This window comes from Haliotis rubra, unplaced genomic scaffold (genome assembly GCF_003918875.1).
Source record: "Haliotis rubra isolate DU_JTF1 unplaced genomic scaffold, ASM391887v1 Scf622, whole genome shotgun sequence".
NCBI lineage: Eukaryota > Metazoa > Mollusca > Gastropoda > Lepetellida > Haliotidae > Haliotis > Haliotis rubra.
Genome location: NW_025767327.1, coordinates 529,365 through 539,541, shown reverse-complemented (window position 1 = coordinate 539,541; position 10,177 = coordinate 529,365).

Sequence of the window (10,177 nt, the reverse complement as noted above, 5' to 3'; positions counted from 1 at the left end):
ACCTCACATGCTCCACTCACAGATTTGCCTCACATGCTCCACATGCCTCACATGCTCCACACACAGGCACAGGCTTCACATGCTCACACACAGGCTTACCTCACATGCTCCACACACAGTCGTACCTCACATGCTCCACACACAGGCTTAGCTCACATGCTCCACACACAGGCTCACCTCGCATGCTTCACACACAGGCTTAACTCACATGCTCCACACACAGGCTTAACTCAAACGCTCCACACACAGGCATACCTCACATGCTCGACACACAGGCTTAACTCACATGTTCCGCACACAGGCTTACCTCACATGTTCCACACACAGGCTTACATCACATGCTCCACACACAGGCTTACCTCACATGCTCCACTCACAGATTTGCCTCTCACATGCTCCACACACAGGCGTACCTCACATGCTCCACACACAGGCTTACCTCACATGGTCCATAAACAAGCTTACCTCACATGCTCCACTCACAGACTAAACTCAAACGCTCCAAACACAGGCATACCTCACATGCTCCACAGACAAGCTTACCTTAATGCTCCACAAACAGGATCACCTCACATGTTCCACTCACAGGCTTAACTCAAACACTCCACACACAGGCGTACCTCACAGGCTCGACATACAGGGGTACCTCACATGCTCCACACACAGGCGTACTTCACATGCTCCACACACAGGCTTACCTGATATGCTCCACACACAGATTTACTTCACATGCTCCACACACAAGCTTACCTCACATGTTCCACACACAAACCTACCTCACATGCTCCACACACAGACTCACCTCACATGCTCCACACACAGATTTGCCTCACATGCTCCACACACAGACTCACCTCACATGTTCCACACAGATTCTCACCTCACACGCTCCACACAGGTTTGCCTCACTGGCTCCACACACAGACGTGCCTCACATGCTCCACACACAGGCTTACCTCATATGCTCCACACAGGCTAACCTCGTACGCACCATACACAGGCATACCTCACATGCTCCACAGACAGGCTTGCCTCACATGCTCCACACACAGGCTTACCTCACATGCTAGACACACAGGCTTACCTCACATGTTCCACACACAGGCTTAACTCACATGCTCCACACAGGCTTACCTCTCATGCTCCACACACAGGCTTATCTCACATGCTCCACACACAGGCTACCGCACATGCTCCACACACAGGCTTAACTCACATGTTCCGCACACAGGCTTACCTCACATGCTCCACACACAGGCTCACCTCACATGCTCCACACAGATTTCCATCTCACATGCTCCCCACACAGGCTTATCTCACATGCTCCACACACAGGCGTACCTCACATGCTCCACACACAGGCTTAGCTCACATGCTCCACACACAGGCTCACCTCGCATGCTTCACACACAAGCTTAACTCACATGTTCCGCACACAGGCTTACCTCACATGCTCCACACACAGGCTTACATCACATGCTCCACACACAGGCTTACCTCACATGCTCCACTCACAGATTTGCCTCACATGCTCCACACACAGGCGTACCTCACATGCTCCACACACAGGCTTACCTCACATGGTCCATAAACAAGCTTACCTCACATGCTCCACTCACAGACTTAACTCAAACGCTCCAAACACAGGCTCACCTCACATGCTCCACTCACAGGCTTAACTCAAACACTCCACACACAGGCGTACCTCACAGGCTCGACATACAGGGGTACCTCACATGCTCCACACACAGGCGTACCTCACATGCTCCACACACAGGCGTAGCTCACATGCTCCACACACAGACTTGCCTCACATGCTCGACACACAGACTTACCTCATATGCTCCACACACAGGCTTACCTCACATGCTCCACACACAGACTCACCTCACATGCTCCACAGACAGACTTGACTCACATGCTCCACACACAGACTCACCTCACATGCTCCACACAGATTCTCACCTCACACGCTCCACACACAGGCTTGCCTCACCTGCTCAATAAACAGGCTCACCTCACATGCTCCACTCTCAGGCTTAACTCAAACGCTCCACACAGAGGCATACCTCACATGCTCCACACTCAGGCTTACCTGACATGCTCCACACACAGATTTACCTCACATGCTCCACACACAGGCGTACCTCACATGCTCCACACACAGGCTTAGCTCACATGCTCCACACACAGGCTCACCTCGCATGCTTCACACACAAGCTTAACTCACATGTTCCGCACACAGGCTTACCTCACATGCTCCACACACAGGCTTACCTCACATGCTCCACTCACAGATTTGCCTCACATGCTCCACACACAGGCGTACCTCACATGCTCCACACACAGGCTTACCTCACATGGTCCATAAACAAGCTTACCTCACATGCTCCACTCACAGACTTAACTCAAACGCTCCAAACACAGGCATACCTCACATGCTCCACACACAAGCTTACCTTAATGCTCCACAAACAGGCTCACCTCACATGCTCCACTCACAGGCTTAACTCAAACACTCCACACACAGGCGTACCTCACAGGCTCGACATACAGGGGTACCTCACATGCTCCACACACAGGCGTACCTCACATGCTCCACACACAGGCGTAGCTCACATGCTCCACACACAGACTTGCCTCACATGCTCGACACACAGACTTACCTCATATGCTCCACACACAGGCTTACCTCACATGCTCCACACACAGACTCACCTCACATGCTCCACAGACAGACTTGACTCACATGCTCCACACACAGACTCACCTCACATGCTCCACACAGATTCTCACCTCACACGCTCCACACACAGGCTTGCCTCACCTGCTCAATAAACAGGCTCACCTCACATGCTCCACTCTCAGGCTTAACTCAAACGCTCCACGCAGAGGCATACCTCACATGCTCCACACTCAGGCTTACCTGACATGCTCCACACACAGATTTACCTCACATGCTCCACACACAGGCTTACCTCACATGTTCCACACACAAACTTACCTCACATGTTCCACACACAAACTTACCTCAAATGCTCCACACACAGACTCACCTCACATGCTCCACACACAGATTTCCCTCACATGCCCCACACACAGACTCACCTCACATGCTCCACACAGATTCTCACCTCACATGCTCCACACACAGGTTTGCCTCACCTGCTCCACACACAGCCTTGCCTCACATGCTCCACACACAGGCTTACCTCACATGCTCCACACACAGGCTAACCTCGTACGCTCCACACACAGGCATACCTCTCATGCTCCACACACAGGCTTGCCTCACATGCTCCACACACAGACTTGCCTCACATGCTCCACACACAGGCTTACCTCACATGCTCCACACACAGGTGTACTTCACACGCTCCACACAAAGGCGTACCTCACATGCTCCACACACAGGCTTACCTCACATGCTCCACACACAGGCTTACCTCACATGCTCCACACACAGGCTTAGCTCACACGCTCCACACACAGGCTTACCTCACATGTTCCACACACAGGCTTACCTCACATGTTCCACACACAGACTTACCTCACATGCTCCACACACAGACGTACCTCACATGCTCCACACACAGGCTTACCTCACATGCTCCACACACAGGCTTACCTCACATGCTCCACACACAGGCTTAGCTCACACGCTCGACACACAGGCTTACCTCACATGCTCCACACACAGGCTTACCTGCTCCACACACAGGCTGCTCCACACACAGGCTTACCCCACATGCTCCACACACAGGTGTACTTCACACGCTCCACACACAGGCGTACCTCACATGCTCCACACACAGGCTTACCTCACATGCTCCACACACAGGCTTACCTCACATGCTCCACACACAGGCTTAGCTCACACGCTCCACACACAGGCTTACCTCACATGTTCCACACATAGGCTTACCTCACATGTTCCACACACAGACTTACCTCACATGCTCAACACACAGACTCACCTCACATGCTCCACACACAGACTTGCCTCACATGCTCGAGCCGATGTCGATTTAGACTGTTTGTTCTGGTGTATACTCTCAGCCACATATTACACAAGCGCGCCATGATAAACAGATGATAATGTATACAGCACAGTAGTAGTGGATGAGTTTAGTTTTACGCCGCACTCAGCAATTTGCCAGCTATATCGCGGCGGTTTTTAAGTAATCGAGTGTGGATCCGACAATCCAGCGATCAACATGTTGAGTATCGATCTACGTAATTGGGATACGACGACTTGTGTCAACCAAGTCAGCGAGCTTTAATCCCCCCGATCCCGTTAGTCACCTCTTATGACAAGCATGGGTTACTGAAGATCAATTCTAAGCCGGATCTTCATGGGTCCGTAGTAGTAGTAGTAGTAGTAGTAGTAGTAGTAGTAGTAGTAGTAGTAGTAGTAGTAGTAGTAGTAGTAGTAGTAGTAGTAGTAGTACATGTAGTACATGTAGTAGTAGTATTGGTGGCTGGTTGTGTGGTACGTGTTCGACACGTTAATTGTACACATGTATTCTGAGAGAAACAAATAAACGAACACAGGACAATTCGAACATTCCTTTAACATTTTCCAGTTTTCATCACCAGCTTTGAATAGCGCTGTGGGAGGAAATCTGAGAATAAATGAAGGAACACTCCCATGAAGTAGTGTTCCCTTATTTGTTTCCCTCAGTATATTTCTATCAGCAACTGGTGACACTGTCGCTATGGATGAAAGTAGCAGACTAACTTAAAATGTACTAAACTTTTTAAACAGAATCGTATAAACGGTTTTCACAAAAGAACACTGCGTACAATGTGTGAAGCCCATTTGTGGTGTCCGCCGTGAACCTCATCCTCACTCACAAAAGAACACAGTGACACTTTCTAATGTGTGTAACTGTTTGACAAGCTCGATTACGTAACGCTTAGCGACCCAACTACGTTCATTTCTTACAGCTGTTCTCCGTACAATTCTAAATAATCTTAATATCAAAACTGTTTCTCCTACCTCACACTTGCATTCATTTAATACATATATCAGTAACCCCCAATACTGTTTTGCGCTCATCAACCTGTTGAAAATTAGTTTTTAAAAAGTATAAATTTCAGCAATCACTAACATGCCCACAAATTATGACAATCATTGCTCGCCTGACAACACTGAGGGTAGCAGCAGGGTGTAGATGTTGAGACATGGGACTGATTCATGCATGATTTTGTACAAGTAATATATTGGGTGATACATTGTGTGTGCAATCTCTTTTCGATGTTGATTTCCATTGTCTGGGAATGCTTGAGTAACTCACGTCCAGCTCGGACGTTGTTGCATAACACAGTCCGATTGGTCTGGGGCACGGGCACTTCTCACAGTGCTCCATTGTTTCAGACACTTGTGATTTGACATAAGACTTGAATTTCACGAGGCTGTAGGACAGCACAAAGTTTCAGCTGATTCGCACGTGCTTATTTGGTGCAAGGGCGCAACTATTTGATTTTCGCGGTGGGGATGGGTGCTGTATTTCCTATATAGTGAAGCCTCTGTTTTACTGGAATATATATGTCCCTTAATCCTGGAGGCGGTGTGTATAGAAACATTTAATAATCCATTTTGTGGTTTAATTTGGCAAAAAGTTACTGAACTTTCACATAAGTAGAGAATGCTCATCTCAAACCACAATCAAGCTCCCCTCCTTTGCTTTGAAATGGGTTCTCCCTGATGTCGTACTATAAAACACGGATACCTTCACACCTCTGTCACGTTTGTCGATTTATCGCACGTATCCTAGCTATAAGCAGTATTCTTCGCAATCTTCGCATTATCAGCAATGTTCAGCTTTTTTCGATCTCGAACAGCTCAGGGAGCCCAGGCCACCCAGGGACCCCCGACCACCCAGACTACCCAGTCCACCCAGGGACCCCAGGCAACCCCGACGTCTCAGCCCGGGACCCAGGGATCCACGTCGAGGATGTCATCGACGTCCTCTACTCCATTTGCTACCCCGATGGCAACCGCACCGGTACCCACAGCGTCTCGTGGAGGTGCAACAGCAATGAATGTGAGTGAAAACAATACTTCTTAATGTTTCTGTATCACTCGTTCAACTTGTTCTACATATGCCTCCATGTTCATTACACGCCTACTGTCTTATTCCTATGTTGCATGGGTCTAAAATGGTTGTGTGCCTTACACAAGGTAGTGAGTGAGAAAGCACTGAAAAGTAAGCATTTATGAACGTGTGTACCCGATGATCGGTCAGCTTATTAGTTGGACACTTGAACCACCAGTGTACGCTGACGCCTTTCACGGTTTCAAATGTGCAGACTGATGGCTGTGACGCCAGTCACCCGTCTGTCTTTTTCAGACTAACTTGCAGACAGATGTCATGTGGCTAAGATATTGCTGGGTGCGCAGTTAATCTGTAAACAGAGCGGAGTAATTCAGTAATCGTTTACATGAACACGTACTTGAATATAGATATCCAAACTGATAATTACAGTAGGATGACCCGTCTTGTATTTGTTGTTTCAGCTTGTCGACGCCCGGCTCCAACAGCTTGTAGAGGAACTCAGAAGGTCTCGGGAGGAGCTCCGACTGTCTCAGGAGGAGAACCGGCAGCTCAAACAGGAACTCAGCCGACTGAAAGCAAACGTAAGCCAAACAAATTAATGTGAAAAGGACAACAGTGATGCCGCCTAGATGTTAGCGATGTGTCTTCTTTGTGCTTAATAAGGTAATCGATTATAAGCCTTTGCGCTATCAATATTACTTCACTATGTGTTATAATCACTTCTTGGAAGTTTTTTTCCTATGATTGTTTTTTTATCTGTAATTTGTGGACACATCCATCTGGGCCACCTAGAATTTCCGTCCTACTCTGCCAAACGTTAACCGTATACTAGATATTGGCGAGATATCTTATTTTTTTTCATTCTCAGCATATGGTCTTGCCAACGGCATGTGATGTACAAACCGAACAAGTTAGTGCAGTATAGTGCGTAAATGTTACTAATTACACTCGATGAAGACTGTTTTGTCTCTGCAGGTTTTCCCTACATATCCGCCCTTGGCTTTCGCCTCGGCATCGGACTCCGCCTCGACCTCCGCCTCGACGTCCACCTCGACGTCCACCTCGACCTCCGCCTCGACTTCCGCCTCGACTTCCGCCTCGACCTCTGCCTCGACGTTTGCCTCGACGTCTGCCTCGACCTCCGCCTCGACTTCCGCCTCGACTTCTGCATCGACCGCCGCCTCGACCTCGACCTCCGCCTCGACCTCCGCCTCGACGTCCGCCTCGACCTCCGCCTCGACTTCCGCCTCGACTTCCGCCTCGACCTCAGCCTCGACGTCCGCCTCGACGTCTGCCTCGACCTCCTCTGCAGGGACAGTCACACTGGCGACATTGGCGACAGTGCCAACGGTGAGTAACGAAAATTTCAGTAACAGTTAAACTCCTCTTACCCTGTTAAGCTGACATTTCCGAAGGAACTTCAGAAAATAACCTCATTGTACGGTTTATCTCCGTCTTCCGTCAATCTTCATTTCCTCATTCTATTTGAACGTCCTTTTCAGCATCTGTGCAGAACAGTATGATCAACTTGCTATTCCGTGAGGATTTTGGGTTGGAACTGAATACTGGTAGTCGGTTCTGTACCATCAGATCTATTAAGTAGCCTCCTTCGACCAGCACAAACACCTGGTAGATTGAGCATCATGGACCCCCATGATATAGATCATTGATCACATTCAGTTTGTCGGTCTTGTCAAGATGGCATTATTTTCAAGATAAACCTTCAGTGGCATTATACCTTCGGTTGCTCACCTGTGACGATGCTGGTTTCAATGGGTTTCAGTAACCCATGCTTGTCGTAAGAGGCAACTAACGGGATCGGGTGATCAGGCTCGTTGACTTGGTTAATGTCATCATATCCCAGTTCCGTAGATCGATGCTCACGTTGTTGATCACTGGATTGTCTGGTCCACGCTCGATTTACAGACCGCCGCCATAAAGCTGTAATATTGCTGTGTTAAACAAACAACCAAGCAGCCAGCAGTTACTTGTGATCTATTGTCTGATTTAATATTGTTGTTCACAACTGATTTAGCCTTAACACTGACCTCATACAAGGTTTTACTTTCATCCCGCTTTTCCGTCCTTCACTGAAAGCTTTTCAAAAATGATTGTCACAGTATGGCTTGAATATTGCTGATTACCCTGAATATTCAGGTCTAAAAGTAAAGTTAGAGAAGACAAATATTGTTGTTTTAAGAAGGGGAGGGCGCTTAGCAAGAAAGGAATAAGGGGTTTTTAAATGGCCAACCAAAACATTAAATACTCATAAATATTTGGGAGTTATATTTTCGACAACATTTAATATGAGAAATTGCATCAATGATTTAGCAATGAGGGGTAAGCGGGCTTTAATTGAAGTAATAAGTAATCTAAATGGAATTGGAATAGTAGACCCCAGTGTGTATTTTAAGATATTTGATGCGCAGATACAGCCGATATTACTGTGTGGGGGCAGAAACCTTGGAAATTCATACATTTTATGAAATAGAAAAGGGTTCATCCAACAGCTGGCAAACGTTTATTGAATGTCAACCCTCAAACACCTACTGTTATTGTATATGGCGAGTTTATAAACGCGTTGTGTAAAACTTTAAAATATTGGTTGAAGGTTATTCATATGCATCAAGATAGAACTCCTTTGAAAGTGTAAAAAATGCAAATGTACGATAACTGTGGATATAAGACCTATGCTTCATATACTTTTCTCACATGGATTTGGTTACGTCTGGATGTCTCAGACAGTTGGTGATGCAGCTTCATTCAAGACTGTTACAATCAATATGTTTTTTCATTATGGAATTGTACATTGAATAACAGTACACGATACCGTATTTACCGAGAGTTTAAAAGTCTGTTAACTCCAGAAAAATATTTATCATGTATCTTGGACAAAAAGTTTCGAAATATTTTGATCAAATTTAGATGTGAGTTATTAAGGTTAAATGTTGAGGTTGCAGAACGTAATTGTCCATTGCGTAATCTGGGTGTGGAAGATGGGTATCATTCTATTTTTATATGTACTTAATATAACTCCCTTAGATTAAAATACTTGCCATATGTATATCAGAAACAACCAAACTACTATAAAAAAGTCAGTTATCAACAAATAATGAAACACTTAACAAATTTATGTAAATATATCTTTCATGCTTATAAAATCAGAGCAATCAAACTCCAATACATTTTCTTTAAACCACAGATTTGTCCATTTTTAACTTTTATAAAGGTGTGTATATGTTTATATTAAATATTATATTTATACTGACAACAAATCTATTTGTACAAATAACACGTGTATTATGGATATGTATGCCCTTTAAAGTGTATCTATTATTGTAAACAAATGTATGTATGTTGTATATGCGCCTGTGGTCTAAATACGGAATAAAAGACTTGTCTTGACGTAAAATGTTCACTCTCTCAAACTATCTTACTATGCTAATGTTTTACATGCATATTATTTCAGGTTCAGGCACAACTTAACCAACAGCGAGACGCCAGATACAGGCAGCGGCAACAGGCCAGACTTCAGCAACAGCAGCAACAGCACCAACAACGCCAGAGACAGCAGAGGGCGGAGGAGCAGAGACGCGCTCGTGAACTACATCAGAGGCAGCAACTCCAGCAGCAGCAACAACAGCCCTACCACGACCTCCTGCGTCAGTTCGACGAGGCACAGAGGACTGACTTCAGTGAGATTTTACTTTAATCTGTTCGATATTTAAATGTCCCTGTGACAGACTGAACGAAAACATTAGAAACACCCACCCACACGTCTTTGTGATTTTTAACATAGCGGCTAACACATGACACTATGACACTTACATTGGACTATTTCAGTCATTTAACTGTCGTATAACTCATATCATGCTCTACACCCTTGAAACCAACAGTTACTCGCCCATTGTCCTGTACAATGCAGTCAATCATTTGACTTGTTTTGATATTGATATACAGACACGTTATAAACCAGACAGTCCAAGTAAACTCCTACGTCCAAAAATACATACAACAGAACGATCATGTATGAACATTCCACATAAAGTTTACAATTGGATATTATAAATATTCATAATAGTCAGTTCCCTCGTCTCGTATATTCACCATAATCC